The sequence below is a fragment of the Oryctolagus cuniculus genome, chromosome 9 (assembly GCF_051225735.1).
Source record: "Oryctolagus cuniculus isolate XC-2025 breed Fujian yellow rabbit chromosome 9, ASM5122573v1, whole genome shotgun sequence".
Taxonomy (NCBI): domain Eukaryota; kingdom Metazoa; phylum Chordata; class Mammalia; order Lagomorpha; family Leporidae; genus Oryctolagus; species Oryctolagus cuniculus.
In genome coordinates, this window is record NC_142875.1 from 62755439 (window position 1) to 62782158 (window position 26720).

The following is a 26720-nucleotide window of genomic DNA, read 5'->3' on the forward strand; positions in this document are numbered from 1 at the left end:
AAGTCCCACCAAATGAAATAAATGCCTTGGGAACAGACGTGTCATGCTAGAACGTACAGCGGCCCTTTTTGTCTGCTCTTCATTTAGTTTTCATCCACTCGACGGACTAAGCCTTGCCCTGCACCCTCTCTTTTTTTTTTTTTTTCCAGCTGTGAAAGATGCATGGAGAGAATTTAGCTTTTGGTTAGGTCTTTGTCAGTGTTCTATATGGTACTATCTCAACAGTAAATGCACTTCCAAGATGAAATGGCTGCTCTACAAACAGGCTTCTTCCTTAAGCAATAATATTGTTAAGTATTTTCTAAACTGTTAATTCACACACACACACACGTGACCCCCCCAAAAAAACCCTATATTATCATTGATAAAACATAAAGTGAAGACCCCTGGTTGAACTAAATGAAAACACTTTTTTCAACTGTGATTTAAGAATTATAAAAATATAAAGATGAGACTAGTTGATATTGACAAATACAGTTTTCCTTTTCAATTTTCTAAAATAGAATTTATCCATAAGGTAATAACTAATTGAAAGTAATTATGATATATATAGGCACTTAATATCTCAATTTGTTGAAACTATTAAGTTAAAATTTATGAACCTGGGAATAAAATTTGTTCTAAGCCAATTTGGAGTATATTTTATTTCTAATATCCTTGTAACACCCCATGGAGTATACCCTAAGTATGACAAATAGCATGTCACATTTCTTTTCATTTGTATCTCCCAATGAAATCAAAGGATTACAATCTGCGCATAATCTACTTCCAAAACTGCTACTGAAATACAGCACGACTATTCTCCGTTTTAAAAGCATCCCTCAAAATTCATAACTGCAGAAAGAAAAATGGAAAAATTAATACCAACCTTAAAACTGCGAGACGATCAGAAGGCAAATGTGTTTTTTGGAGGAACTTGACTGAAACAACTTATTCACGGAAGGCTTTTCAAGGACAGCTGTTCACAAGGGAAGCCCCGTCTAAGACAGTGCAGCTCGGACATGCCAGGTGCTTCTGGAAGCAAAGGAAAGCACACCATTAGGAAACAGCCCTCATGTCGGAAGGTACCGTATTGGCACCTGCAGGTATTACTAGATGACGTTAGGGATTTCTATTCATTTGGTGCCCCTTCACCAACAGCGGGGTAGGCCATTAACCTTTCAGTACCTCATTCAGAAATTTCTAAAGGCGAGGATTATTTTATAACAAAGCACAGGGATCCCTGCTATCTGATCAGGCTGGGTCTGTGCACACTGTGGGCACCCGTGCTGCTCCCTGAGTCACTGAGCGTCTGTCACGCAGGAGGCACCGTGTATCCGTGGACTCTGATCGGAACAGCCCTGCAGTTTGAGCGCCAGCTCCATTTTACAGGTGAGAAAACTTAACACACAGATGGCTGAGCTCAAGTCACAGGCCCTAAGCCTAGCTCGTTCCTTCCTCTCACTCTGTGCCGTACATGATTCAGAAAAAAAAAAAAAAAAAAATCAAGCACAGAACTGATGGGCGAGCAGATAGTGCTGCGATATAGAGAATTAACTCAAATATGACTAAATGAGCAAAGAAATCATCTTTCCTAATGTGCTCTACCTTCATATAAATTATTGTCTTTATTCCGTCAGGCCTAAAGAAACACAGACGTCCCGCTTCAGGCAGTGGACTTGTTCTCCCACTTTTCCTCCTTAAGCAAAGACACAGGGTGCGTTGGAAATGGAGGAGCTCCCTTGGGTAGGGCGTGGGTTCCCAAGCTCCAGCTCGCTACATCAGTGGTGGTGATGCACATCTCTCGCCTTCCCCTGGCCTCTCCACGTGACTCAGAGCTCCCCTGCTTTGGGTGGAAGAGGATACTTAGTCTTCCCAGTGCAATTAGCAGCAGAGCCCACATCCTCTGTGGATGTCACTGAGTGATGGATGTGGCTACATCCATCGTGATGGCTGGGGGTGATGGAGCATGCCTCAGCACCGGCTCTATCTGGATTTCCCTTCTCGTCTCTCGTCAATTATCTACTTGTTTCTGGTGGTCTGGTGCCAGTGCAGACAGGCCCACAGCCTCCTTCCACCAGCCTTCCCAACACCCACTTTCAAGGTACGTTTCAGGGTCAGTGCCCACCAACTGAGCGCTTCAAAGTGTCCCTCCAGGTGCCGCCTTCTACTGCCACAGACTGTTGTCTGGGTCCTGGAAGTCTGAGCTCATTTCCACACTGAGCTTGAAAGGGAGAGAGTCGGGAAGGTCGATCCTAACTTTGAAAATTTTTAGTTTCTTTTATTTTTGGCAACAGAGGCTGAAAACATGAATACAGAAACAGGGGAAAGAAAATGATTGATAGCATTTTCAAGTCCCTGGGGGGAAAAAAAAAAGAAAAGAAAAACGAACAAAGCAAAACACAGCCAGCATATCTTTGCATGAAAGAAAAGCTTGACAAAGAATGGGGAGACAAGTATTTGGACCACAAAGTCTAACCTAAGTGACAGGAACGCAAGATAAACAGAAACTCTTCCTAAAAGTGAATTGTTTAGAGCCATTGCCTGTAATCCCACTAAATGAGGGTCTTTCTGCTCTTTACTTGTTAAACTTCTGATTCGGTGATTTGGTGAAGTATTAAGCCTTCTTACTATAATGTGAATTTAAAATGTTACCTGACAAAAAAAAAAAAAAAGACCAACAGAGAGGTAGAAGAAAGGGTGGGGGGAGGAAGGGAGAAAAAGAATTATTATGTTCTTAGAAGTGTATCTATGTATCACATTGACTCTGTTAAAAAATAATTAAAAATTAAAAAAATTTTAAAGTAAACATACTAACTTTCCTTTTCTTCATCATGTAAAAGCAAGTGTCAGGTTATATGCCTAAGCTAACAGACCAGTTTGCCAGAAAACCCCAATGGCAATTTGCAATTATTTGACCAGTCACGATTTATCGGGTACTTTTCAGTCAAACAATGTCAGAAAACTCCAAGAACACTGGAATAGCAAGAGAATTTTTTCCTTAAGCAATATCCTGTCTTGTAAAGGGATACAACTAAAATGCCAAAACATATACGACGGTGGCACCCATTGGTGTTTCAAAGAATGGGGTCTGGGATTAGACTGTTGCGGGTATTCTGGCTCCATCACTTATTAGCTGTGTGACCTTGACCAAGGCACCCAAGTTCTTTAACCCAAGCTCCCCCCATCCACCTGACACATTTTCTTCGAATACCGTTTTGAGGATTAAGTGGGATGAGCCAGATAAAATGTCTGGAGCACTGAGAAGCAGAGAGTCAGAGCCCACGGGGGGTCAGGAAATCACAGTGGCGGTGCTGGACGACACAGCCTGAGGACCGCAGTGAGGCTGCAAGTGCTTTGGGGCTTCAGAGGAGTGAGCAGATCCCCTCCGTGGGCGTGGGCGTGGGCGTGGGCGTGGGCGCTGAGGGCAACACAGCAGGTGTCAGTGAGGAAGCAACCATTTAAGACCAACTTAAACAAACACACATAAACGGTTAGGTTTTCAGGGACATCCTGTGGTGATAACTGGAAAGTCAGCAAATGAGGTATTTTAGGGAGGAAAAAAAAGTCCAGGAAAGTAGAGATTATTTTTCAAAATTCTGTGTACGGTAGATGGCTACCATCACAACACAGCAAGGAAACGAGGCAAAGAAGAAAACATACGTATTGCACCTAAGAAAACTGCCATGTCCCACAGGCCCCTGCTTTAGTCAGCTGTAATCCAAAATGACATGGTGGCTTTCAATGGAAACTGGCAAGCTCTAGACATGACATTTTTAAACTGAGCCTCAAATTTAAATCCTAGAGCTTGCGACTCAAATCTCCAATGTGACCTTTCCTGGGTATTGTTCAAGAAAACACGCCTGTCACTGTGGAGGGAAACCACACACCCTTTTCCTCTGCACAGTGTAATGAAAAGATGCACTATATTGTTAGAGACACAGAACCACAAAATGACTGTGGCCATGAATCTTTAGAAGTCATGAAAACAAAGCCTTTGTTTGACTTTGTATCAGTCATTTAGAAACGTCTTATTGCGTTAGCGAACATTCCTGTTTCCTCCACGTTCTGGGCTCTGTTCAACTCACAAGCTTGGCAGGAATCTCATCAGTTATGGATTTAAAATATAGACTCTCAACGTACCCCCTTTATAAGGGCTCAGTGAGACAAGCCACACTGCCCACGCCAGACCCATACAACACTGTACTGACTTGGAGGCCCACATAATATTGTATTAAACAGAAGAACAAAAGTACACTTCCCTTGCTTCCTAGCCTGAGGGTGTCTGCTTAAGGACAGTGCCATGCTTCAAATGCCCCCTCCGAAACTAACATGCTGTCATTGTGTTAGTGTGCAGAGGTGGGAATCTTTAGGAGGTGATTGGGCCATGCCATCTCTTCCCTCCTGAATAGGATTTAAGACTCTTATAAAAGAGGCTTCTCATAGCAATCAGTAGAAGCATTCCTCCCACCCCAAGGATTACCTGGAAGCAGGGAGCAGTCCCCGCCAGAAAGCTGAACCTTACAGCATCTTGATCTTGGACTTCCTGGCCTCCAGAACTGACAGAAAATCATTTTCCAATAAATTATCCAGTCTATGATATTTTATTAAAATGAACTAAGATAAATTGGAAGCAGAGAAGTGGAATACAGTTACAACAAATAGCTAAAGATGCAGACAAGACTTTGGAACTGGGTAACAGGTACAGGCTGGAAGAATTTTGCAGCCAAAGCTGGAAGAACCATGTATGGATAGGAAAGCGGCATTAGGGCAATTCTGGTGAGGGCTCAGAAGAAGAGTGCTGTAAAGAAAGGTTCATTCTTCTTTGGAATTACTCGGGTGGCTGTGAACTGAGTGTTCCTTAGAAATATGGATGTGAAAGCTATTCTGTTGCTATCTCAGACAGAAATAAAGACACAGGATACTGGAGAAGGTACAAAGGGCCTCTTTTTTTTTTTTTTTTTTGTTAAAAAGTACCCAAATAATGTCTTGTCCTAGGATTTTGTGGAAGGTAGAACTTCAGAGCAATGAACTAGGTTATTTGGTGGAAGGAATCTCTACACAGGGAAGCATTCAGAATGCCACATGGAATTTGTTAACTGCTTATAGCAAAGTGCAAGAGGAGAGAAATGACTTGGCAGATGTTACAATTAAGAGAAGCAGAATGTAAAGATTTGGGAAATTCTCAAAGTGGCCATGTAAAGAATAAAAGAAGAGTGTTTAGGATAGAATGCCTGGGTACGACCAAGCAACCACTCAGTATGAAGATCAGGAGAGACAGAAGAAAGCCAGATCATCATATGAATCATCGAGACAATGAGAGAATGATTCTGAAGACATTTAAGAGAGCATCAAGATCACCATACCCATCACAACCTCAGAGTGCGAGTGCCTAGAGCTGGAGAGTTTGGAGGAAGGGACCTCTGGGCTTCCTGCACGGGGCCGCCAGCCTCCTATCTCTGTGCCCCACGTCTGCTTTCTGCAGTGCTCTTTGGCTGCTGTGGCCCAGGTGGGCCAAGGTGCAACCTGGGATACCACTGCAGCAAGAACAGGCTGTACAAACTCTGCAGAGCTGCAGTGTTAAGAGCTGTACTTCTACCTAGATTTCAAAGGATGTCTGGGACAGGCTTGGGGCCAAGAAAGACTTGTCATGGGGGTGGAGTTGTGGCGAACAGCTCCCACTAGGGCAATGCCCAGCAGAACTGGGGCTTGGGCCACTGCAGAGGGCCCTCGTAGGATAATATGTGAAGGAACCATGCGGTTATAAAGTCTATGATCATGGTGCCAGTTGGTTTAGCTGCCTGATGAGGCCTGCCTGACCCAAGAATTCATAACTGTAGAGCTACTAGCATGCAACTCCAGCCTAGAAGAAGCAGAAGCAGTGGGCTCCAACTCATGGCAGCTACTGTATGTTCTGCGTCCAGCCACTCAGTGGGAAGCAGTGAGCTGAGCCTTTGAGAGTCTACTCCTGCCCCAGTGTGTCTGGAAAGCAAGACATGAAGATGAAGGCTGTTGTCAAGTTTGAAGATTGAACAATGTTTGCTCTGTTGGGTTTTGCAATTACTTGGGATCTGTTGCTCCTTTCTTCTTTCCTGTTTTCCCCTTTGGAATAGAAATGTCTGTCCTGCACTTACCCCACTATTGTGTTTTGGAAGCACATAACTGTGATTTCACAGGTTCACTGCTAGAGAGCAATCTGCCTCAGGATGAATCGCTCATGCCTTGTGTTTGTCACAGATATCTGATTCAGAGACTGTGGACTTCAGACTCCTGAGTTGATGCTGGAAAAAGTGAAGGCTTTTGGCCTATGGGAGAAGAACATGTATTTTGGGGCAGGGGCAAGGACAGAATGCTGTAGTCTGAGGATGTTTCCAATGTGATAGTATTAGGAGGTACAGAAATTAAAAGGTGATCAGGCCATGAAGGTTCCTCCCTCGTGAATGGCTTTACAGCCCTTATAAAAGAGATTCCACGCAGCCCTCAGTAGTTTGCTGTTCCACCTTCTGCCATGTGAGGATACAATGTTCCTTCCTCTCCCCCGTCAAGAACCGTCCTCCTACCACCTATGCCCTATCTCAAACCTCAAACCTGGGTCCTTTCACATGTCGTTCGTTGTGTTTCGAGAAGACTCCTGTTCCCTCACCACTGGGCAACCTAAAGCAAAGTCGTCAAGGACGTCTAAGCTGTATTCTACTTGTTACCTGACTCCATACCAGGATTTCTCCCTTTGTATATCTACTCACTCCTCCTTTTCCCATGTACCTTGAGTGTAGGCTGCATCTGTTGCTTCTAAAGAATCACAGTCTGACAAAAGTGACAGGAAATCACAGGTCTCTTGACCTCTCCCTCTGCAGACATTGGCTGCCATGCTGTGGCCTGTCTTATGGATAAGCCTTCTGGAATAGGACAGAGGCAAGCTTCTGAGGCCGTAGCCCATGGAGTACTGAAGCCCTCAGTCCATCAGCCTCAGGAACTGAATCCTACCCACAACCAGTGAGTGAAATATGACTGTAGTCCCTGCCCCAACTGGGACGACAATGGGCCTGGCCAGTGAATTATGAGAGCCAGCACTAAGGCCCAGCTAAACCATGTACAGATTACTGTGGTGGTTAATTTTATGTATCAACTTGCCTGGGCCACAATACCCAGAATTTTGGTCAAACATGAGTCTGGCTATTGCTATAGTGCTTATTTTTTAGATGAAATTAACATTTAAACCAATAGAGTAGTAGTCAAATTAATCTCAATAAAGAAGAGCACCTTCTATAAAATGGGTGGATCTCACCTAATCAAATGAAGTCCTTAAAAGCAAACAGATCTAGATTCCCCCAGCAAAGAGGGAATTCTGCCACCAGGATGCCTTCGGACTTAGGCTGCAGTATCAACTCTTCCCTGGGTCTCTCGTCTATTGGGCTGCTGAAGAGATTTTTGTATTTAATAGTCTTCAAAATAACATCATCTCATCCCTGAATATAAATATATCTCCATTTCTCACTCTCTATATGTGTTTGTGTGTGTGTATGTATGTGGAGAGAGAGAGAGAGAGAGAAACATGCACTTGGCAAAGATTTATTAGGAAACTGGCTCAAGTCCCATGACAGGCCATCTTCAAGCTGGAGAACCAGGAGAGCCAATAGTATTGAGTCCAAGTGTGAAAGCCAATAGTTGAGTCCAAGTGTGAAAGCCTCAGAACACAAGGAAGCCAGTGAGATAAATGTCCATCCGAAGTCAAAGGCCCAAGAACCCAGGGAATCACTGGCTGGAGTCGTGCAGTCCAAATGCTGGGAACCTGGAGTTCTGGCACCCAAGGGCAGAAGGAAAAGAGTCTTGGTTCTGAGACAGAAAACACAAATTTTCTCTCCTTCTGCCTTCCTGTTCCTTCTGAACCCCCAGCCAACTGGCTGATGCCCAACCACATTGAGGACAGATCTTCCCCACTCAGTCCAACAACTCAAATACCAACCTCCTTCAAAACAGCCTCACAGACACACTCAGAACAGCCCAATTGTTCTAACCAAATGCCAGACCACCTGGGTTTTCCTTTCAGCAGAAGAGGGATGGGCTCAGTGCCTGATATAGCACTGAAAATAAAACAATGCTTTACCAGCTATCAGGCTATCCATTAATCCAGTTGACATCCAAAATCAACCATTAAAATAATCACAATTGACTAATGCATTGACCAACATATACTGTGAGAATAATATGAGACAACCCCCAGAGTGCACACCACATTGAATTCTAATTACTTTCTAAATGCATTTAAAAAAGGTACAAATAAACATGAAAACTGTATGAGAACACAAATATTCTTTCACAATAGTTAGCAAAGAAGTAGAGGTAAGAAGAATCATGGCACACTACAGGCTGACATGGCAATTTTATGGAGTTAGAGAACGAAACTAGAGTGTGAACTCCATAATAACAGATATTAACTTCTGTTGTGGTCTGGTTTATAGTTATCAGAAGCATTTTTGTATGCCATGGATTTTGATGAGGAGTGTTTTTGAACATGCATTTGGCATCAGTGTCTGGAATAAGGGGAAAAGGAGGAGACTGTTGCTAAAAGGGTGAGTCAGAGAGACACCAGGGATAAGATAAAACAAGGACTGCTTAGAAGAAAAATGTATAGATTGAAAAGAAATTCTAGGATTACATGAAACTGATGATGTGAGAAAATAAATAGTCAAAGATTAGAAGACTGTTCTGAGCCTGGGTCTGGGGAAAACTGTGAAACTGCTAGCAGAGTGTAGAAATTCAAGAGAGGAGCTGGTGTGTGTCTGCATGGCCACTAGTGAAAGCAGTGGTGCCTGTGCTTGGAGATTTGCATAGTCTGACAAATGCTGCATTCCTTCCTATGTGACTACTGAAAACCCAAGGTTTCATAAATCCTTCCCTCAGATATCAGTAGAGAATATCAAAAACTAGTCTAATTTTTTCCCAGTGGGTGTACAATTCACATGCAGTAAGACACACTGATGTTAAGTGTATACATCTACACTCAAGTCAAGATAAAAGGCATGTTCACCACCCTCACAAGGCAAGCCCTCCCAAACATAAGATTCTAATTTCTCTCACAATAGATGTTTCTTCCATGTCCTTGAACTCCATAGATATAGAATTATATCCTACAGCATGTGTTCTTTCATGTCTGGCTTCTCTTCCTGAGAGCTATCATTCCTGCTAAATCTATTAGCAGTGAATTCATGAGTATTATTCTACTGTGTAAGTCAGTCATCTCCCATGATATGAATCCATTGTATGAACACGCCACAGATTATTATCCATTCTCCCATTCATGGACACCTGCATTGATCCAGTATTTGGCTATTATAAAAGAACTATTATGACATTTTTATAAGGCTTTATATTATTATACAGAGCTGCAAAGCTTTCATTTAACTAGGTGTGAGGTTGCTGGGACATAGTGCAGGAACATGTTTAAGGTTATAAGGAGCCACCAGTTTTTCAAAAATAGCTATACTATTTTACCCTCTCATCAGTACTGTATCAGAGTTTTTGTATTACCATATCCTCACCAATGTTTGATGCCCTGGGTCTTTCTATTTTTAGCTATCCTAGTGGGTATGAAGTGGCTCATAAACCTGAATTTGCGTTGTGACTAATGGTGTCAATATCACAGCTTATTATTAAATAATCTTGTATCTTCTTTGGGGCAGGTTCTTTTTGATTAACTTTCCCATGAGGAGAAGGGTTTTCTTTGTATGAAGTTGTGAAGATTATATTTGATTCAACTCCCCTGTCATGTATGTATGGGAAATTATTTTCTCACTCTGGTTTGTCTACTTACAGTATCTTTCAATGATTAGCTTTTCTTTTTTTTTTTTTTTTTTGAAGTATAACTTTTCTTCATTATGTGATTGCCTTTGTTATCCCAAGAAAGAGCTGTCATCTTTCCAATACATTACACTATTTTTTTCCAGAAGACTTAAAGTTTTTACATTTATGTAAAAGACTACAGAGTTGGGAGAAAAAAAAAAACCTAGAGTGTGAATTACAGAATAAATATATTTTTTATGGTGTGAAATATGCATTGACATTTACTTTATTCCATTACAGTTAATAAAGTTTCTTTTTTCTATTTTTTAAAAAAATTATTTAAGTGATACAAGTTTCATGTATTTCATATCTACAGATTTAGGAACATAGTGAGACTTCCCACACTACTCTCCCTCCTGCCTATATTCCAACCCTTCTTCCTCTACCCTCTCCCATTCCCACTCTTGATTTTTATAAAGATCTATTTTCAATTTACTTAAGGTTCACAGAGTAGTTTCTTAATGTGCCCTTCCTTTATCCCATGAAATTTCAATGGTATCTGTGAAAAATCAATCAGCTTTCTAAGTATTTGTCTATTTCCAGACAATCTATTCTATTTCAGTCATCTATTTGTTAATCCTTATTTAATATCATATTTTCTTTTTTTTTAATTTTACAGGTAGAGTTATAGACAGAGAGAGAGAGAGCAGAGAGAAAGGTCTTTCTTCTGTTGGTTCACTCCCCAAATGGCTACCACGGCCGGCACTGCGCCAATCCAAAGCCAGGAACCAGGTGCCTCCTCCTGGTCTCCTGTGCGGGTGCAGGGCCCAATCACTTGGGCCATCCTCCACTGCACTCCCAGGCCACAGTAGAGAACTGGACTGGAAGAGGAGCAACCGGGACTAGAACCCAGTGCCCATATGGGATGCCAGTGCCACAGGTGGAGGATTAACCAAGTGAGCCACAGTGCTGGCCCCCTAATATCATATTTTCTTAATTACTGATGCTTGATACTAAGTCTTGAAATCAAGGTTCGTCTCACAACAGTGTCATTCTTTATCTGAAAGTGGTTTGACATTTCCAAGTCTTTGTATTTCCATATAAATTTTAGACCCAGTGCATCAATTTTCATCAAAAACAAAAATAAAAATTACCGTTTGGTACTGTACTATTTTTTTGGAAAAGCAACATCTTAATTACTTGAATATTTCATGTAAAACACTGTGTATCTCTCTACTTTTTTAAGCCTCCTAACTTTTTCCTAGGAATATCTTATTATTTTCAGTGTACAGGTCTTTAACTTCTTTCTTTAATTATATTAAATTTTTATAGTTTGAATACTACTATACTGATAGTTTGTAATTAATTTTCTAATTGCTTCTTAATTATAGAAATTGAATTGGTATTTTATATTGACTTTGAATTGTAAGACCTTACTAAATTCAATTGATTACATAAATCTTTTTAACTTTCTTGGGATTTTTGTACACTATTTTTTCTTTCCATACAGAGTTTGTAATTACTCTTTAGAAGTAGAGATAGATTTATTATTTTTTTTCCTTCCATTTTATATGCTTCTTTTTCTTTTTTTACGAGCCCTATGGCTAGGATCTACACATAGTACAAACCTGGCCGAAAATGGTAAGATTAGACATTCACACCTTTATCCTGATTTAGAAGGAATGCATTCATTGTTTCAACATTAGCTGTAGGCTTTTCATAGATCTGTTTACAAAGATTAAAGAACTCTTTTATTCCTGGTTTGGCTGAGCTATTTTTAAATCATGATTAGTTGTTATAATTTTATCAAATGCTGTCTCCACACCTATGAAGATACTCATGTGATTTTTTTAATCATGTAGTCTACTACTGGGAATAATTTTTTTAATATTAAAACATACTTACATATCTGGAGTAAATCTACTTGGTCATGATATATTATTGTTTTTACACATCACTTCATCATGTATTTTTAAAATTTCTTTCCTAGTTGTATTATTAAATATTTTATATATGCTCTATGATCGTGAATGATACTGATGAGTAATTTTCGTCACAATGTCCTTATCAGGACTTGGTAGCAGGGGTACAAAGGGACATCTGGATATGTGTGACATCATTCCCGGGTCATATAAACTTATCAACTGAAAAATGAGCCTAATATAGACATATTTAATTTTGAGTCCCAACTTCAGTTGCCTTTGCAAGGATTCACAGGTGTTATCCGGCCATGGGCCAGACAGTCTCCAACCCTGGTTAGGGTCATGTAGACTTAAAAAGTGTTCTTTACAACTTTAATTAATATTATTCCATTCTTAAATGTTTGAAAGCATTCACTAAAACATTTTTTTAGTATCTGCAATTCTCTTTGAAGGCTTTTAATTATAAAATTCAATTTATCCAAAAATACAGAGCTACTCCCACTTTCTATTTCTTCTTATGTCAGCTTTAGAGAATTTTATCACACTAGAAGTAAAATCTTTCCACTATATCTGAGATGATTTTCTTACATCCTGTAATAATTCTTATAGTTTTTTTTTTCTATCCATTTCACTTGGCCAAACTATATCTACTGCCTTTGACCTCATTTTTTGACATTAAGTTCAATGTCATTGTATCCTCTTCATAGAGCTTCTGCAATCCTTACTAATTTAATGCTTCACTGTCATTTATTTGTCATTTTTCTTCCTTAGTTTATTTTATCTCTATAAAATAGCGCATAGGATCCTTGAAGCTAGAGATTATACTTTAAGCTTCATTGTTCTCCATATCATTTAGCACAATCTTTTTAAACTCAATAAATATTTCTGGAATTACTGATTTGCCTGCTCCATGGGTTAGTTTAATATCTATTGTGGATGAGCATCTCATCAGGACATAAGCATGCAAATGTTAAAAATAATGATAATTAAAACTGAGGTTCAGTGCATCAAAATTCACAGGAGCCACCCTGAAAGATCTCTCAATGGCCAAAAATGTAGCTACTTGATAAACTAAATAATAAAAGATTACACCATATGATCCTAAGAATAAAATAAGTATCTATGAGTCCATAGCGATGTAATAAATGGTTGAACAAAGAGCTGAATGAATGGAGAGAACAGACAAGTATCTCCCTTGAAGATTTCTAAATTTTTTAAAAATGAGGAAAATAGAATCACTAGAACACCTACCAGTAACTGTTATAGGAAATATCCAATGAGGAATACCAACGTAAGTGGGTAAAACATTTATAAGATCCAGATACTTAAGCAGTCTCAAAGAAAAGTACATGTGGTGGTTTTAACATATGTCTAGAATTATTTGATAGTTCTCCTACTAGGAGATGGAGCTTAATTTTTCTCTCCTTGACTGTGGCCTTGATTTGCTTGAAAGGAATATAATACGGAAAAGGAAAATGAGAAACCTAGCAGGCACTTTAACCAAGTGATTAAAGTCACACTGATAGCATGTACCTTTAATATCATGAGAAATTCACTTCAACTCTGTGACATTCTTACCTTTAAATACATAAGCCTAGTCTAACTGTGACAATACATCAGGGAAAAGAATGAAGAATATTTTATGAAATATGTGACTTGTACTTTTCAAAGCTATCAAAGTCAGAAAAGTCAAGGAAAAACTGTGAAACTATCACGGATTGGTAGAGACTACTGAAATATGAACATAATCCCTGTGGAATCCTACACTGGGTCCTGGAACAGAAAAAGCACAAAACTGAAATACTGGCAAAGTAGAATAAAGTTGGACTACAGTTAATTGTACTGTACCAATATTAATCTCTTAGTTTTGGTACATGAACCACAGTAAAAAAGTTACACTAGGGCAATTTAGTGGTACTATCATGAGTACTAGGCATAACAAGTACTTCTTTTTTTTTTTTTTTTTTTTTTTTTTGACAGGCAGAGTGGACAGTGAGAGAGAGAGACAGAGGGAAAAGTCTTCCTTTGCCGTTGGTTTACCGTCCAATGGCTGCCGCGGCTGGCGCGCTGCAGCCTGCGCACCGTGCTGATCCGATGGCAGGAGCCAGGTGCTTCTCCTAGTCTCCCATGGGGTGCAGGGCCCAAATACTTGGGCCATCCTCCACTGCCCTCCCGGGCCACAGCAGAGAGCTGGCCTGGAAGAGGGGCAACCGGGACAGAATCCGGCGCCCCGACCGGGACTAGAACCCGGTGTGCCAGCGCCGCAAGGCGGAGAATTAGCCTAGTGAGCTGCGGCGCTGGCAACAAGTACTTCTAAATGGATGCAGGGTGCCATCAGAGAAAGAAAAGTCAGTATTTACACTCACAAACAGACCCCAACAGTAAACCCAACCTATCCATAGACCCCAGGAGCAGGCCCACCCACAAACCTCATTAAATGCCCACCTGTCAACCCTGTCAACTGATCTTCCCAGAATCCTGAGCTGGGCTAACTGGTGAAGGGAGTTGCATGCTAATGTCTGTCTACAAACAGCAGAGGAGGTGACTGTTTCTTCCAATGTCCAGACACCAATACATGACTACGTGAATCACAAAGAACCAAGAAAACAGGATACAACCAAAAGGAAAAAAAAATAAGCCTAATAACCAACCCTGAAGAAATGGAGATCCATGAACTGCTTGGCAAAGAATTCAAAATAATCATCTTAAAGAAGTTCAGTGAGATTCCAAGGAGTACAAACAAACTAAACAAAGTCACAAAAACAATAAGTGAACAAAATTAGAAATTCAACAAAAAGACAAAAACCATATCAAAGAGTCTCAAGCTCAAATTCCAACTCCCGAACTAAAAACTTAAATAGAGAACTCCAACAGCAGAAGAGATCAAGTAGAAGAAACAACCAACAGACTCAAAGACAGGCCACTTCAAATATTCAGTCAGAAGAGCATAAAGAAAAGATAATAAAAAAAATGAAGAAAGCCTATTAGAGTTACGGGACATCATAAAGGAAAGCAGTTTAGGCATTATGGAAAATTTAAGAAAAGAGAGAAAAAGTTGTTGGAAATTTATTTAGAGGAATAGGGACAGTAAACTTTCAAATCCGTGGAGAGAAATAAAATCCAGATTAATTAGGCAAAGAACCCAAATAGGTTGAACCTAAAAAAGTGATGAAACAAATTTTCAAAACATCAACAACAACAAGAGAAAAGTGACTCATCAAATGCAAATAAACCTTCACAAGATAATCAGCACATTTTTTCAGCAAAAATGTTACAGGCAAAAGGAGAGTGGAACCATACATACCAAGTGCTAAATGAAGAAACTGCCATTCAGGAATACTATACCTGGCAAAACTCCCTTAAAAATAAGGGAGATAAGGATGTTACAAGACAAAAAAGCAAAAGGAAAAACAAAATAAAACAAAAAACCACCTAGGGAGTTTGTCACCACTAGCTCTACCTTGCAGGATATGCTAAAGGGAGTTCTTTAAGAAGTGAGAGGACACTAAACAGAAAAGTATATCAACGTATAAGGTTCACTTTAACCCTAGTAAGAAAGTGAAACAACAGAAGTACTAAGAATAGCTGTAACAACAAAAATTTGTTAAAGGATATATACTGTACAAAGTAAGCGTGGATATCAAAATGTGTGTATATGTAGACTAGAGGGGTACTGTTATATGCAATTGGAGTTATCTCCTTACAATAAAATGTGATAGGAAGTCTGAAACAAGCCTCTGGGTAATCACAAAGGAAAAACTGCAGTAGATACAAAAAGAATAGGGAGAAGAGAATCAGTATATCAACACACACAAATACACACACATACACAAAAAATCATCAAATAACAAAGACCACAACTTGCAGCAACCAGCCTAGGAAATCATTCAGGGTTAAGTAAAAATAAAGAAAATTGGATTTCCTTAAAGGAAAAAAAATTGACAAACCTTAGCTAAACTAGGAAAAAAGAGAGAGAAGAACTCAATAAATAAAATCAGAATTGAAAGAGGAGACACTACAACTAATGCCACAGAAATAGAAAAGATCATAAGGGACTATCACGAACAACTATATGTTGGCAAACTGTGTAACAAAAAGAAATACATAAATTCCTAGAAACACATAACTTATCAGAATGAATCATGAAGAAACAGAAAGTCTAAACGGATCAGTAACAAATAAGAAGGTTAAATCAATAATCAAAAATCTCCCAACAACAAAAATCCAAGTACTAGATTGCTTCACAGGTGAACTCTACCAGACATTTACAGAATTAACACCAATATTCTAAGACATCTCCAAAACCAGAAGAGGGAAGACTTCTGAACTCTTTTTATGAGGCCAGTCACCCTGACAAAAACCCAAAGACATAACAAAACAGTAGGCTCATAACCCTGTGTACTGATGCAAAAATCCTCAACAAAATAATAGCAAACCAATTTTTTAAAACTTTTATTTAATGAATATAAATTTCCAAAGTACAGCTTATGGATTACAATGGCTTCCCCCCCATAACGTCCCTCCCACCCGCAACCCTTCCCTTTCCCACTCCCTCTCCCCTTCCATTCACATCAAGATTCATTTTCATTTCTCTTTATATACAGAAGATCAGTTTAGCATACATTAAGTAAAGATTTCAACAGTTTGCTCCCACACAGAAACATAAAGTGAAAAATACTGTTTGAGTACTAGTTATAGCATTAAATCTCAATGTACAGCACACTAAGGACAGAGATCCTACATGAGGAGTATGTGCACAGTGACTCCTGTTGTTGACTTAACAAATTGACACTCTTGTTTATGGCATCAGTAATCACCCTAGGCTCTTGTCATGAGCTGCCAAGGCTATGGAAGCCCCCTGAGTTCACCGACTCTGATCATATTTAGACAAGGCCATGGTCAAAGTGGAAGTTCTCTCCTCCCTTCAGAGAAAGGTATCTCCTTCTTTGATGACCCTTTCTTTCCACTGGGATCTCACTTGCGGAGATCTTTCATTTAGGTTTTTTTTTTCCCCCAGAGTGTCTTGGCTTTCCATGCCTGAAATAGTCTCATGGGCTTTTCAGCTGGATCCGCATGCCTTAAGGGCTGATTCTGAGGCCAGAGTGCTGTTTAGGACATCTGCCATTCTATGGGTCTGCTGTGTATCTCACTTCCCATGTTGGATTGTTCTTTCCCTTTTTTATTCTATCAGCTAGTATTTGCAGACACTACTCTTGTTTATGTGATCCCTTTGGTTCTTAGTCCTATCATTATGATCAACTGTGAACAGAAATTGATCACTGGGACTAGTGAGATGGCATTGGTACATGCCATCTTGATGGGATTGAATTGGAATCCCCTGGTAAGTTTCTAACTCAAACCAAATTTAAAAACACATTAAAAGAGTAATATATAGGCCGGTGCCGCGGCTCACTAGGCTAATCCTCCGCCTTGCGGCGCTGGCACACCGGGTTCTAGTCCCGGTCGGGGCGCCGGATTCTGTCCCAGTTGCCCCTCTTCCAGGACAGCTCTCTGCTGTGGCCCAGGAAGGCAGTGGAGGATGGCCCAAGTACTTGGGCCCTGCACCCACATGGGAGACCAGGAAAAGTACCTGGCTCCTGCCATTGGATCATTGCGGTGCACTGGCTGCAGCGCGCCGGCCGTGGCGGCCATTAGAGCATGAACCAACGGCAAAAGGAAGACCTTTCTCTCTGTCTCTCTCTCTCACTGTCCACTCTGCCTGTCAAAAAAAGAAAAAAGAGTAATATATAAAGGCCAAATGGTATTTATCTCAGGATGCAAGTATGCTTCAACATATGAAACCCACTCTATGTGATAAACCACATTACCAGAATGTGGATTAAAAAAAACGCACATTATCATCTTTTTTTTTTTAAAGATTTATTTATTTGAAAGGTAGTTATAGAGAGGCAGAGGCAGAGAGAGAGAGAGATTTTCCATCTGCTGGTTCACTCCCCAGATGGCTGTAAATACCAGAGCTGAGTGCAGGGGCCCAAGGATTTGGGCTGTTTTCTACTGCTTTCCTAGGACATAGCAGAAATCTGGATCAGAAGTAGAGCAGCCAGACTTGAATTGGCACCCATATGGGATGCTGGCACTGCAGGCAGTCGCTTTACCTGCTATGCCACAGCGCCGGCCCACATTATTATCTTAAGGCAGAAAAAAATACTTGACAAAATTCAATATGCTTCCATGATAACAGCAGACAACATATTAGGTAGATAAGGGAACTACCTCAACACAATGAAAGTTATTTGTAAAAAACCCACACCACAAGTAACATCATACTCAATGATTAAACAAACAAACAAAACCTGAAAGCTACTCTAATCAGAAACAGGAAAGGAGATCCGCTTTCGTCATTTCTTTTCAACAGAGTGCTGGAGCAATTAAGAAAGAAAATAAAAAGCATCACAATTAGGAAGTCTCTGTTAGCCAATATGATTTTCCATGTTGAAGACTCTAAAGAATACACAAAAACTGTTAGAATAAATAAATTCAATGAAGCTGAAGGCTACAAAATCAACCCAAAAGAATCACTTCTGTTTCTACACACTAACAATTAATGTCCAGAAAGGAGATTAAGAAAACAATCCCATTTACAGTAATATCAAAAAAGAATAAAATACTTAGGAATAAATTTAATCAAAGAGGTAAAAAATTTGAATACAAATCTATAAAACATTGATGAAAGAAATTAAAACATATAAAAATAAATGGAAAAAACCACCCCATGTTAATGAATTGGGGATTTCATGCTAAAATATTTATACTATCCAAAGAAATCTATGAATCCAGTGAAAGTCCTATTAAAATCCCCTTGGCATTTATTACGGAAATAAAGAATAAAAAAAGGAGGAGGAGGAAAAGAAGTATGGGGCTGGTTGGAAGGGGGGAGAAAGAAAAGCCTAAAAGTTAAGGAAAAAATCAACAAAATGAAAAGAGAACCTACAGAATGATAGAAAATGCATTTAAAACAGTTATCTCATAAAAAGGTGGTTAGTATCTGACATATATAAAGAATTCTTACAACTCAACACAATTAAAATGGGCAAAAAAGTAAATGGATAATTCTCTAAGGTAGACATACAAACTATCAACTAGTATATGAAAATGTATTCAGCATCACTAATCATCTGGGAAAACCCCTGCATCTATTAGGTTGGCTACTATTAATAAAAAAAGATAATAAATGTAGATGAAGATGCAGAAAATGGGCAATTTTTATACACTATGTCTAAGAAAGTAAATTGGTGCAGATATTATAGAAAACAGTATGGAGAGGCCTCAACATATAAAGAGAACTACTTTTTTATAGGATCAGTCCTAAGTATACATCCAAATGAGTTGAAATCTGGATCTAAAAGAGATTTCTGCGCTCTCATGTTCATTGCAGTACGATTTGCAATAGCCAAGATGTAGAAACAGCCTACATACCCATGGACAGACAAATAGACAAAAAGAGTGTACTATGTACATACAATGGGATATTATTCCACCTTAAAAAAAGAAGAAATCTTGCTATTTGCAACAACACAGATGAACCTGGAAGATATTATGCTAAGCATAATAAGCCAGATACAGAAAGAGAAACATTACATGATATGACCTAGATGAAGAATCTAAAGTAGTCAAATCATAGAAGCAGATAGTGTTAGGCTGGCTGCGAGGGGCTAAGGGCAGGACAAAACAGGAAAGGGTATAAAGTATAAATTGTAAAAAATGAGTAAGTCCTAAAGATCTACTGTATGGTCCATTGTCTGTAGGTAACAGTATTTTATCACAGACTTAAACACAGATGGTGATCATTTCACAAAATTAGAATAAAGTAATAGAGAGCTTTGGGAGATGATTGGCTAGGTTTATGGCATATATTATGGTTTGCCGGGTAAACACTTGTCCTTAAATAATGAAGTTATATACACTAAATATATATAGCATTTTATGCCAATGAATCTTAATAAATTTTTTTAAAAGGTCAATACTCAAAAACCATTCTGACTTCAAAAGTTAGGGAGATAATACTGATTATCTTAGGGAAAAAAATAAGTAAGAGAAACCTATAGTGATCAAATTATTCCACATTTTAGCTTTCAAGCAACTATAAAAAGACATGAGATTTGAATGCATTCAAGTGAGCATGGTACATTGCTAACATTAGTTCATTCCACACCTCCTCAGGTATCTCTGATATATTAAAGTCAAGGAGCCACAGGGCAATAAATCAACAAAGTCAAAGAAAATAAAAACGGATGAAATATCGCAGAAAAACTCCGGAAGAAAACTGATAAAGCTATAACCTGTGACATGTGACACAGAAGGCTGATGAAAATAACACAGAAACTTGGAAGAATCCTGCAAGGAAACGATCAGATTTCCAACAAACATCATAAAAAGCAGGACCTCAGGCCACCATCCTCGATGACACATATTTCCCAGTCAAATTTTCGTTCTTGAATGTAACTGGATAACAGCTACTGGGAGACATTTGAAGAAAGGTGAAAAAATAAAGGAAGAAATCATCCATAAACAAATAAATAAACAAGCAAAAACAATCCTTGAGAAAACCTGAGTGATTCAGGGAATACAAAAAATCAAAAAAAATCATAAAAAGACTCCATAAAAATGGACTGACTGGAGAATAAATTAGATCATTGGAACAACTAGAAGTATAATAGCCAAAATTTCTATAAGAAAGAGGCAATGAATAACTTTTCCAAAAAGTTAAAAAAAAAAAGAGAGAGAGAGAGAGAAATGGAAATCACAGGAAAATGACAAAATATCTAGAGAATCCATCCAGAAAACCCAACTACTAGGGATGGATGCCAATGAGGATTAGAAAAAGAAAAACAGAGGAGAGGAAATAATCAAAGCAGTAACTGAAAAGAAATCCCCACCACTAAAGGTCAGTCTTCAAAATGAGAGTCCATCAACTTGTGGGCATCATGAATGAAGAACTGCATGTCTTGCTAAGAGGTTCTATAGACAAGTTCCTAAATTAAGGAGTCGTGAGAAAGGGACAGGAACCAGGTTTCTTCAAACTAATAAAGAAAATTATTTGTAAGGCAGACAGACAGATGGATGCTATAGACAGAGAGATCTTCCATCTGCTGCTTCACTCCCCAGGGCCCACAACAGCTTAGACTGGGCCAGGTTGAAACCAGCAGCCAGGAACTCCACCTGTGTCTCCCGTGGGGTCGACTGGGACCCAAATACTTGAATTATCATCTGCTGTCTCCCTGGATGCTCATTAGCAAGAAGCTGGAATCAGCAGCCGAGCCAGGACTCAAGCCGAGGCACCCCCATATGAGGTGTGGGTGTCACAGGGAGCATCTTAACTGCTACATCAAATACCCACTCCAAGATTCATATTTATCAGCAATACTGGATGCTAAACACCCACACCCACACACATAGACACACACAGCCATGTCTCCAGAACTCAAAGGGAAAGTTATTTTTAACTTAACAACTCTTGATCCATCCTACACATTTTCTCAAGACACCTTCAGATATATAGAGATGCCTGTACTCTCTGAGAAGGTTCTTGAGGATGTGCTTCAGTGGTACAAGAGATTAAAGTGAGAAAAGGGATGTCATGGGTCAGGGAAGAGCAGTGCAAGACAAGATATCTACACACAAGCACCAGCTGTTCCAGCCTAGGACAGAGGGAGGTATCCAGGAAAAGGGAGCATTCTAAAGATTTCTTTCAATTGCCTTAGAAGGTAAAAGCATTTAAGGATACCAAAAAGCGTTATTACTAAAAAAAAAGCCATTAGAAACTCTAGGAAAAACTAAAAGCTATGTAAAATAAGGTAATATAATAATATACTACCTATATCAGCAGTGACACATACTTATAACTTTGTGTTGATTTTTAACTTTTAGCATCTACCTATACATAAAATACTATTAGTTTTAATATAAAATAGAATATAAATTATATCACCTTTTGTAATATAAATTTTAAAGCACATACGAGAGAATGTTAAAATGTGTTAAAACTTAATCCCCACTGTAGTGGTACTCAGAGGCAGAGCCTTCTGGGATGTGAGGAAGCCATCCTAATAATTGGATTAGTGCCTAATAAAAGGCTGGAAGAAACTAAGTTACTTCAATGGAATAGACCCTCACCAGATAGAATCTACAGGTATCAAAATTTTAGACTTTATAGCCTCAAGAAGAATAGAAATAACAAATTTCTATTCTTTATAAATTCCCTATGTAAGATAATTAGTTTTATCAAAGATAGCAATATTCTCATCTTACAAATAAATCATCAGATACTATCTAAAGTTAATGTGATAGAAATAATGGAATATAGGGCTGCATTGTGGCATAGTGGGTTGAGATGCTGCCTGCAATGCCAACATCCCATATGAGCACTGGTTCAAGTCCTAGCTCCTCTGCTTCTGATCTTGCTCCCTGCTATTATACCTGTGAAAGCAGCGGAAGGTGGCCCAAGTACTTGTTTGGGCCCCTGCTGCGCACATAGAAGACCCAGATGGAGTGCCAGGCTCCTGACTTTTGTCTGGCTTGGGCCCAGCAGTTATAGACATTTGGGAAAAGAACCAAAAGATGCAAGATTTCTCTATGTATCTCTCCCCCTTCCTCTCTATAACTCTGCCTTTCAAAAAATAGATCTGCAAAAAAAAAAAAAAAAGAAAAGAAAAGAAAGAAATAATGGAGTAAGTACATTATTGAAAGGTATTGAGGTGACAGGAGATTTTAAAAAGAGGATGCATTTGGGGTTGGGTTGGGAGCTAGTAATGTAAATAAGCTAGATCCTTAATCTATCACAGAGGTAGGTCAACAAATAATACTGATATTGGAAAAACCATGAAATTGTGATTCTATACACAAAATTTACGTGCATACATACTTGATTCAGCAAACACTATAAAAGTATTTAGAGTTATGAGAAACCTAATATAAACACAGACACTGTTAAATCAACTGTACTACCCTCTATAGGAGGTGGCATCCAGGCAGGACTGCTAGGTTTATTATAAATGTCCTGTACTTTTTCAGTTTTAAAAGCATGTATATGTGTTTCGTTGATGAAAATAAACATGAGACATTTAATAACATAGTTTTAAAAAATTCCATCAGTAACTCATCCAGGTAAACAGTTTTTCTTCATAACATAGGCCTCAGTGTTTAAATAAGTTCTTGTTTATAATTCAAGAATCAAAATATGACATTTTAAAGTCTCACATAGAAATATCCTCTATTGATTCTACTCATTGGCCGACAATACCATGGAGACATTTTGGAAATGCATGAGAAAACAGACCACTTCAGCGGCATTAGGTCACAGAAACAGAACTGTGCTCAATATCCTCAGAACTCTCCATGACAGCACCTAGCACACAGGCCTCAGAATGGCCCATCAGTCCCAGCTCACTGACACAACACCTGAAGAATGCTTACATTGCAGACATTGTGAAATATCCTGAACCTGGGGCCAGCGCTGTGGTGCAGCAGGTTAAAGCCCTGGCCTGAAGTGCCGGCATCCCTTATGGGCGCTGGTTCTAGTCCCGGATGCTCCTCTTCCAATCCAGCTCTCTGCTATGGTCTGGGATAGCAGTGGAAGATGGCCCAAGTCCTTGGGCCCCTGCACCCACGTGGGAGACTTGGAAGAAGCTCCTGGCTCCTGACTTTGGATCGGCGCAATTCCGGCCGATGCAGCCATCTGGAGAGTGAACCAACAGATGGAAGACCTCTCTCTCTGTCTCTACCTCTCTCATAACTCTTTCAAAATAAATAAAATAAGTCTTAAAAAAAAAAGAATATCCTGGACTTGTCATTTATTCCTTCCATGGTTTCCAATGAGCAGGACAAGAAATCACCCATCAGAAATGCATCTGTGGGGCACATCCCCAACTTCCATTTTAGGACACATCAGCCGGCGCCGCGGCTCACTAGGCTAATCCTCCACCTTGTGGCGCCGGCACACCGGGTTCTAGTCCCGGTTGGGGCACCGGATTCTGTCCCAGTTGCCCCTCTTCCAGGCCAGCTCTCTGCTGTGGCCAGGGAGTGCAGTGGAGGATGGCCCAAGTCCTTGGGCCCTGCACCCCATGGGAGACCAGGATAAGCACCTGGCTCCTGCCTTCGGATCAGCGCGGTGCGCCAGCTGCAGCGCGCCAGCCGCGGCGGCCATTGGAGGGTGAACCAACGGCAAAGGAAGACCTTTCTCTCTGTCTCTCTCTCTCACTGTCCACTCTGCCTGTCAAAAAAAAAAAAAAAAAGACTGATTTCCATTTTAGGACACATCATCTTCACCATCAAACCCAACTTAGCTCAAATGACTCCAAGCATAATGGTACACCAAAGAATTACATCACTTAAAACTTGAGGTACTGAAAGGCAAACTGTATTTTCTAGATTTGATAAGTATCCTTGTGGTATGAATTTGGAAAAAAATTAAGTGGAAAACCTTAGAAAGAGACAAATGTCAAAATAAGAAAGATTATGGAGTCTGTGGATGGTATTCTCATTGATCTTGAAGTTTCCCTTGCTCTGTGTTTAAACATTTCAGATGAAGAGGTTTTCCGATGTCATTTGAAATATGCAAACATCTGAAATCCACCAGCAGAGTTTAAATACTCCCCATCTTGCAGCAGTTTTAAAAATGAATGCTGGCTTCCTTTTCCTAAAGAAATGAAGAAAAAAAAATTATGTATATTCTTCCCTCCCCCCCTCACCCTTTCCTGAATTAGAATTTTCCATCAACTATAAGTTTCCAGACATATGTTCCCAGGGCTGGAAATCCCTATATTTAACTACTACTTTTCTGCAAAGTTAGAACTCTGAAACTTTCACAAGTAGTTAACAGATTTCAGGCCTGTATTGGAAGTCATTATGGAAAGGTTCAGCTGTATATGTGCATACACACACCACACCACACCACACCACACCACACCACATCACATAAATCTTCCAAATGTCTTTACAACAGAATAACAAATAACAGACTAAATAATCTATCAATGTTCCAGAATCATCTTGCTGTGGATGAAACCACAATTTAAGAAACTGCAGATCACCCAATACAAGCTTTCATAGTCCTTCTAGACTTGGTAGCGGAAAAGATTTTGCTTCACCTGACAGCTCCACACCTTTGTTGCTGATGTATTTGCATGTAGTGCTGGTTGTTAATAATATTATAATTTCTACACTCCTTGGAAGAACAGAAGTTTAATGAGAGCAAGGATGCGGTTTCGTTTACTGTATTCAATCATCCAGAAGAGGTTGAGCATATACATATTCTCACATACTCATGTTTACATGAGTAACTACCTCATAATTGTATAGAAAAGAGCAAAGGAACAAGTCCAGGTGACAATGCTTTGCAAATTCTGAAACATGTTAAGATATGAGTCTCACTGTTCTCCCACCTAATCCAGTCCCTGTGGGGGCCAGCTCCAAAGGAGTCTGACCAAGCCATTCTATGTGTTTTGAATCTTAATACTGGGCAATATATAGACTCACCTACAGGCAGGATATGTAACAGCAGTTGTTCAGAGCATCAACTTGACAGTTGGAATGGCTCTCAATACCACCTCTACAATGGACACTGTAACTGCATATACATATTATCTTTATGCTTAAGGAAGTTATATAATCTCTTCATGCTTAGCTTTCTCATCTATAAATTGGGAGTTACTAACTGTGCCTGGGGCTGGGGCTGTGCCATAGCGGGTAAAGCCACCACCTGCAGTGACAGCATCCCATATGGGCACTGGTTCGAGTTCCAGCTGCTCCACTTCCGATCCAGCTCTCTATGGCCTGGGAGAGCAGCAGCAGATGGCCCAAGTGCCTGGGCCTCTGCACCCATGTGGGAAACCCGAAAGAAGCTCCTGGCTCCTGGCTTTGGGTTGGCGCAGCTCCCACTGTTGTGGCCAGTTGGGTAGTGACCCAGTGGATACAAGACCTCTCTTTCCCTCTCTATGCTTCTCCTTCTCTCTGTGTAACTCTGACTTTCAAACAAATAAATCTTTCAAAAAAAACAAAAACTGTGCCTGATTAATAGGGTTGCTGTGAAAATTCAGTAGATCACCATATGTAGGTCACTGGAGACAGACTCTTGTGCAAAGTAAGCACCAAGTGCTACCCCTAGTGCTGCTTCTGCTACACCTCCTATTATTGTAGGAATTCAGAGAAAAATATTGTGGGATTCAGCAATGTCCACATTGTGAGTTTTTTTTTTTTTTTACTAACACTGTACAAGTTTAAGACTGTATTTTATACCTCTGAATTCCTCTGAAGTTTCAATTTGATGCACTATTCTTCTACATATTTAGTTCCTTAAAGAGCCCAGTGGAGCTACAGCTCAGTAAGGTATATGTTTTGGATAAAATAAGGGTGTGAGCTGCAGCAGCATTTAATCACAGAGGCAGCCTCAGGGTCTGTATCTATTCTTCTGCCTGTTTTGCAAAGTACCTTGCTAGATGTGTTTTCCGTTCGTGAAGAAGGCCTTAACTTACCTGGGTATGAAGAGTTTCTTTAAACAGAAAACAATGTTAATTTTCATGGAGATCGGCTTTAGACTCATCCTTAGTGCTGGTTCCTGATATGTTTTCAGGCAGTATTTTTATGTTGAATAACTCGGCTTAGAGAACTATACACATGATGGGGTCTATACAGTCATATTTACATGGACTCCTGGCTCCATCAGTACTGAAACCCAAATATCAGTTTACTTCATTGTAAGCAGATTAAGTTGATCTGGATTTCCATGGAAACTTTTAAAGGAAAAACCCAAAACAACGCAATGCACCGCTTCTGCACCACATACTCTGTGCTCTGAGCAAGACCTTTCAGTTAGAACTCACTAAATTAGGTCAAGGGATTCTCTGGGGGAAAAGTAGTTTGCCGAAGAAATTCTACAATTCCCAAAATAATCCATAAAGCACTATGCGATTTCACTGGCTCCGATTCATCCTTTTATAGTGCATGGGGATATGTTAGACCATTGGTCTGCATCACTTCACCTCCTTGTAGTGGGAAAGATTGTCAGCAGCAGCAGCTACTGCT

General features: G+C 39.7%; 1 protein-coding gene across 1 annotated transcript in view; it reads right to left on the bottom strand.

Annotated features, from left to right (window-relative positions):
* Positions 1-26720, bottom strand: part of ENOX1 (ecto-NOX disulfide-thiol exchanger 1) — a 409938-nt gene that overhangs the window by 292595 nt on the left and 90623 nt on the right. Inside the window, exon 2 of the mRNA XM_089303638.1 lies at positions 869-1014. The gene's annotated coding sequence lies outside the window, so the exon portion shown is untranslated. The remainder of the gene's footprint in view (positions 1-868; positions 1015-26720) is intronic.